Source organism: Polyodon spathula, chromosome 5, assembly GCF_017654505.1.
Source record: "Polyodon spathula isolate WHYD16114869_AA chromosome 5, ASM1765450v1, whole genome shotgun sequence".
Classification (NCBI taxonomy): Eukaryota; Metazoa; Chordata; class Actinopteri; order Acipenseriformes; family Polyodontidae; genus Polyodon; species Polyodon spathula.
In genome coordinates, this window is record NC_054538.1 from 4,913,488 (window position 1) to 4,919,836 (window position 6,349).

Consider the following 6,349-nt stretch of genomic DNA (forward strand, 5'->3'; position numbering starts at 1 on the left):
CCTCCCTATTGATATTTACTGCTCTGATTCCTGCAGTCCTGCTAGGGGTAGTGCAGGATGCTTGTACTGTACACTGCACTTAGCTTTTCTACATAAATTTGTAATTCAGTAATTTACCAAATATTGCATTTTTTGATTTTAAAGATATTTCTTGCTTGTTTTTGCTGTAAAAGATTATATAATGTCTATTAGTATTAATTTTAAAACACGGTATGTAATGCCATTGTAAAGATGTCCAGTAATGAATGAAAACACTGTAGAAAACTTTCAAAGAAGGAAGTGTTTAGACTCATTATCATATAAGTGCGCTGTAGCACATGCTTCTGTTAGCTCACTAATTTACTGGTTTTATGCATTTTGCTATTTTATATTTTACCCCCCCTCCCCCCACCCCCCCCAAACCCCCCGGTTTTTTATGTCGTGCGATAAACGTGAGTGAAATACCATAATATTTCAAGGAGGATTAGAGATACATGGCTTTACTTATGTCTTATAACATCCCTGTGGGTGTGGTTATCTCATGGTAACCTATACCCTTGAGTGCTTTATTGATTAATTAACATTCCAAAATAAAAAGCAGTTTACTCAATTATCCATGTAAATGAATTGCTTGGGGAGTATTGATTGCTTTAAATTATTTGCAGTATAATGGGGACTTTACAACATATAAAGGTGTTTGAATATTTAATGTTGATGATACTATGAACTTTCAAATACATACATATATATATATATATATATATATATATATATATATATATATATATATATATATATATATATATATATATATAATTGAGATTTAGAACAAATAAGAAATGTTTCTAAAATGACAGTATATTCTCTCAAAACAAGTACCGTTAATTACTAACAATAATAGAAGGATATTTTTAAGCAATGGTTAATTTTTAAGGAAGTATAGTGAAAGTGTAGTAGTCATCTCTACTTTTATTTGGTCTCTCCCCTATTTCAGTAGTAGTCCTTTCTCGCCCTGTGGCATGCTTAGTAGTACAATATAAGTGACGAAGGAAACGCTGGTGATCCATACAAGGGCCTGGCTGCAGGGATGCTCATTAATCTTCTCCTAGTTTATGTTTGTCATTTCCCTTTAAAGTTCTCTGCATGACTCAAAGGCTGGCAGGTGAAAAGGCAACAGCACTTACAGGTCCTTCTGAACCCTTTTAAACACTTGAGTTAGTCATTTAAGAAAATGTGTTGAAGGTGATGATTGTGAAGTGATTACTGTACCATTTCAATGTGAAATAGCTAAAGATGCATCTGCATATATATTAGGGCCCTATTCACAAAAAGGACTGTTTTAAGGAAAGTTTTGTTAAGGACTGTTTTTGTAATGCCCATTTTGACTCATTAAATCAAGTTGTCACTTCTTCAGCTGTTTTAGAGACAGTTTATTTGTTTATTCTCAAAGCCCTGTTTAACCTAAGTGAATGTTTAGAAACAATTAAAACAAATATTCCTTAAAGTTCTGTGAATATGGCTGCTAGATAAATTTGGTCTCTCCAAACATTTATTAAAATGAATTATGTTTGACACATTTTATGTTGTGCGAATCTTCAGAAAGTAATAGTAAATATTTAATCCTACAGCACCAATTTTAAGGACACCCTACATTTAATTAAAAAAAATAAAATAAATGAACATATACCCTGGTAAATACATGGTGGCATCATGGTGGCATCAAGCATCAAATTCCAAGTAAGAATGCATACATGTTATAACAGTTGAAATAGTTTAAATTCTACACTATAGATTTATTTAGCCCCCCCATGACCAGTACATTACTAAGAAGAAATGAAATGTAGATACATGAAGGATCCCGATGAAAATAATATATATATTAATATTTTATATTGGAAACAATGAGAAATTTCAACTGGAAAAAAACAACATTAGTAATGCTGTGGTCCATTTGACTAGCTTGTGTGTGTTTGCAATTGCAATTTGCAATATTTTTTAGTGCAATGAAATTTGAGTGACAAACTGATAGCCCAATATTTCCCTTTCCAAGTTTACATACTTTCAAGTGGCCACATCATTCTTATTGTTGAAAGATTATAAACAGAAACTCAATTCATTCTGTAATATTTTCAATAACTGCGCTGAAGTAAAGTAATATCATAGCCACGCAGCTATGTAAACAACATGGTACGTATTGACAATGTAACCAGAACTTTTTATAAAGTGCAACACTTTTAAATTATTTTATCCTGAATGTTGGACCTTTGCTCGCATTCCGTGCTGAATCACATTGAAAAGTAATCGAAACCAGGAAGTCTGCATAGGAAAGCTGTGTGGTCACTTGAATTATAACCAAACCGACTTGTTTAATTGAGCCCAGAAACAGAAGGTTTTAGTGTTTTCACTGCAGCTGCTGTATTTTATACCTTATAAAGCGGGTACGCAGGTCTGGTATGCAATTTCACACTGCTTTTGATAAAGCAGGGTTGACCTGGAAGACAGACACAAGTACAAAATGCGCATAGAAATGCCCAGGAAGCAGCTTGTTACGGATGCTTATATCCAAGCTTCTCTGTATTGAACCGTCAGCCCAAATGTTGATTGGAGCAAATGTCTCCTCATCCCTGCTGCAATCTGGCTCATGGTGTGTCTCAAGCAGAGGGACCCAGTTAGGAGTACCAGTGTGAAAGGGGCTTAATTTGATGGTGGCTGGCTCAGGTTTGGAGTGCTAAATGTATTATGCATGTTCTGCTCATCCTTTGCTAGTATGATTCTGATGAAAAGAAGCAATCACCTTTTTTTTTCATAGTAGAGAAACAGTATTCTTAAAAAGTGGGGTTCTGAAAAATATAGCATCCTGGCAACTTTTTACACTTTTAACTTTAATGTCTGTTTCAAAAGTTATTTTCAAAATGTCTGCTCCAGTGGACTGAGGTTTGAGATCAGTGGTTCCCAAATCGGTCCTGGAGACCCACTGTGCTGCTGGTTTTCATTCCAACTGAGCTCTCAATTACTGAACTAGACCCTTAACTGAATTGACAATTTGTTGAATTAGACCTTTTTAAATGTTTTAGGCTCTTAACAGCTGCATATTTAAAGTTAGCTATACCATTTTATAAGTAACTTGAGCTCTGCAACTGTTTAAGAGCTGAAAACAATTAAAAAGGCCTAATTAAGCAAATTCTCAGTCCAATTAAGGGTCTAGTTAAGTAAATGAGAGCTCAGTTGGGATGAAAACCAGCAGACACAGTGGACCCCAGGACCGGGGTTGGAAACCAGTGCTCTAAATCACTGCAGGAAGAGCGATTAAAAAAACAAAACATAACAAGTGCTCTGGCTTTTCTGTTCTGTATCACATCATGGATTGCTATTGCCGTGTTACCTGTTTGACAATGTGGGCAATAATCCTTAGACTATCAGTACACTAGAGCAGACATTTTGAAAAGAGCTTTGAAACAGACTTAAAAGCTGTAAGTGTGAAAAGTCAGGATGTTAATGAAAAGAAAAATGACAGGTACATTATTTAACAGTTGTACCAACACATGGGGACATGTAATATTATATTTTTCGGAACCCCGCTACTTAATCTTTAAGGTATGCTTACGCAAAATAAAAACATGAATGGGATATTACGATAGAAATAAATAGCATAGTTAATCGTGAGAGCTCCTTTTAGAAAAGATCAACATGATCGAAATTATGATCATAAAATATTTTCATCATTCCCCCATTAATAATCATACAATTGTATGTCAGTAAAGCCACTAACAAAAGAAAAAATTAAAAAACTGAATCAAATCCAAAAAATGAACACTTTTTTCAGTAATACCTATGAACTGTCTTGGGGAAAAAAGAAAGACAAAGTAACATGTGATTTAGCTTTCTGCCTTAGTTTTAAGAACTAGAATATAGTTCTTGAACATAACTGGAGTACAACACCAAGGTGTATCACCTTACTGTTTCTACAGCTGTCTGGTTTTTAATGTTGACTGCACCCAATCTGTGACCTGTGGACTGTGTCTAACCACACACCCAGCCAAGTGTGAGATCCGTCATTGGGAGAGAGAAACTCAGCTTCCTCTCTGTGGCCTAATGGGTCCTGATACATGAATGTCCTTACTTATGCTCTCCAATTATCTGCTCATCAACCCAGAGCATGACTTATTGACCATTTCTAATTCTGTCATGCCCTTTTGCACATTGTACTGAGCTAAGCTGGATTTTTTTTAAAGTTTTTTTTTAGGGTGTTCACCAACAAAGATAGCATTCTGAAAAGGGATTTGTTAACCTGCAGTTTTTATAGGACAGTGTGTCTGAGAAGTCTGGAGGCATTATGTATTTCAAGATGACCAGGACCAGGTGTGAAGGACTTCAAGTGAATAGCAGGATGATGTAACTAGTTAAGAGGTCCTGTTTTGGCAGGTGAGGAAGGTGTGGAAGGTGGCCCTTAATGCTTATCTTTGGAGTGCTTCTGATCATCATTCAGGCCTTCTTTCAGTTTCAAGAAACAGATGCAACATGTGTGACCAATCAAATAGGTCTGGCAACAATCTATTTAAATTCCTTTTACATTGTAACCCCATAGCACACCCAGAAGTGACACAGTTACCTAAAGCAATTATTTTGCAATTACTTAGCTAATCGTTACAACAGAATGTGGGTTCATTATACAGTATGCATATGTTCTGATTAACTTTAGCTGTACTGTGTAATGAACTAAAAAAATAAACTTTAAATAAACTTTTTTCTTAAAACTCCAACTCTCTTCCCCAATATATGACTTCCCCGCCTGTTCCCTTTTTGGATTTTGTAAACTAGTGATGTATGATGCAATGTTTAATTTTTCCCCCACAACTCTGCAGTTTACCACCAATCCACTAAGCTGTACTGGGCCACTCCCAAACCTATTTAATATTATGCAAGCTTGATTCAAACTCAGGCCTCCAGACTTAAAAGACACAATAGGCTAGCAAATGATCCTTCTGTTACAGCTGGCCCTAAATGCACACACCCGCATATTATTGTAGAGTATAAAAAGCACTGGTTAAAGATACAAAGAAATAGACCCAGTTCCAAGAGGATAAACACCCTAACCATACTAAGGACAAGTTATAATCGTCATACAGGACACAGGATGCTGTTCGCGTCAACAAAAGAATATATGCTGAGCTGGAAGTAAAATGCAATGGGTTTTGATACTGTTTTTTATTGGACCAAAGACCACTTAGGGAATAATGAAAACACAATGTATTTCATACAAATCAATTTAAACACATGTTTCTTTTTAAACACGTCTGCATTAATGTCTAACTAAAGTACTGGTACACTATCAGCATACAATCAGCTGGTGTTTTATTACAATTTGTGTATTAGAAATATGATTATTTCAAAATGGTCTGCGGCGGTTTCATTGAAGAAACCCTGGATGTTTTATTCAGTGGAGGTTGACATGAAGGTTGACCCATGCTGAGGTTTGACAGTAAAGCCTTTTCACCATTGGGTTGATTGCAGGATATACCAGCTCTGTATTGAGTTGGAATATCGCAGTATATACTGACTTAGCATCTCTACAGATGTAAGTGGAGAAGTCAATTTTTAGGATATATTCCCATTGTTAAAGGTCTGGTGATAAGAAAGTAATAGTGTATATACAAAACTGAATAACTTACAAAAATAAATAAATAAATAATAAAACAATGTTGCTTTGTATGAACTTTATCCCCTTTAGCCAGTGGCAGCATCCTACAAATATAATTAATATAAACTCTGGAATCAGTGTCTACACTGATCAGTGTTCTGAATCGTTCAATGGGGACTTGTGAAGTTCAAATTGACACCACTTGACAATGAAGATAATGATAACACTACTCTATCTGGACTGAAGTTGTTAGCAATCTGGATAAATGTTAGCAAATGGATAACAAAGAGTAGTTTTAATATGTGTTTTGTATTTTAAGTACTGGAGTGTGTTTACTTATTGTTTTACATGGAGCTGTATTCAGCAGAGTGTCACTCAAGAAAAAAAAAAATAAAAAAATTCTTTTTCTTGGCTTTTTCCGAATAAAAAACGACTAGAGGCCTGTGCTTGACGTCTTTTTGATGATGTTGAACTGGGTCCGACATTGGACCGCAAAGGGTTAAAGCAAAGCTGTATAGTTGATTGCTGCATTAATGATGCTTATTTTACATAAAAATTAGGATTTGTTCAATATTTTCATTAAGTAGCGTGAAATCTATAAAATAAATATTTTATTAAAAAGTGCTTGCCTAATAATGTTTTATAGAAACCAAATGTGGATATCAAAATATATAGTGAGAATGATAGCAAATATGAGTATACTTAAGAAAGTTGAATATATTTACTTTCTAC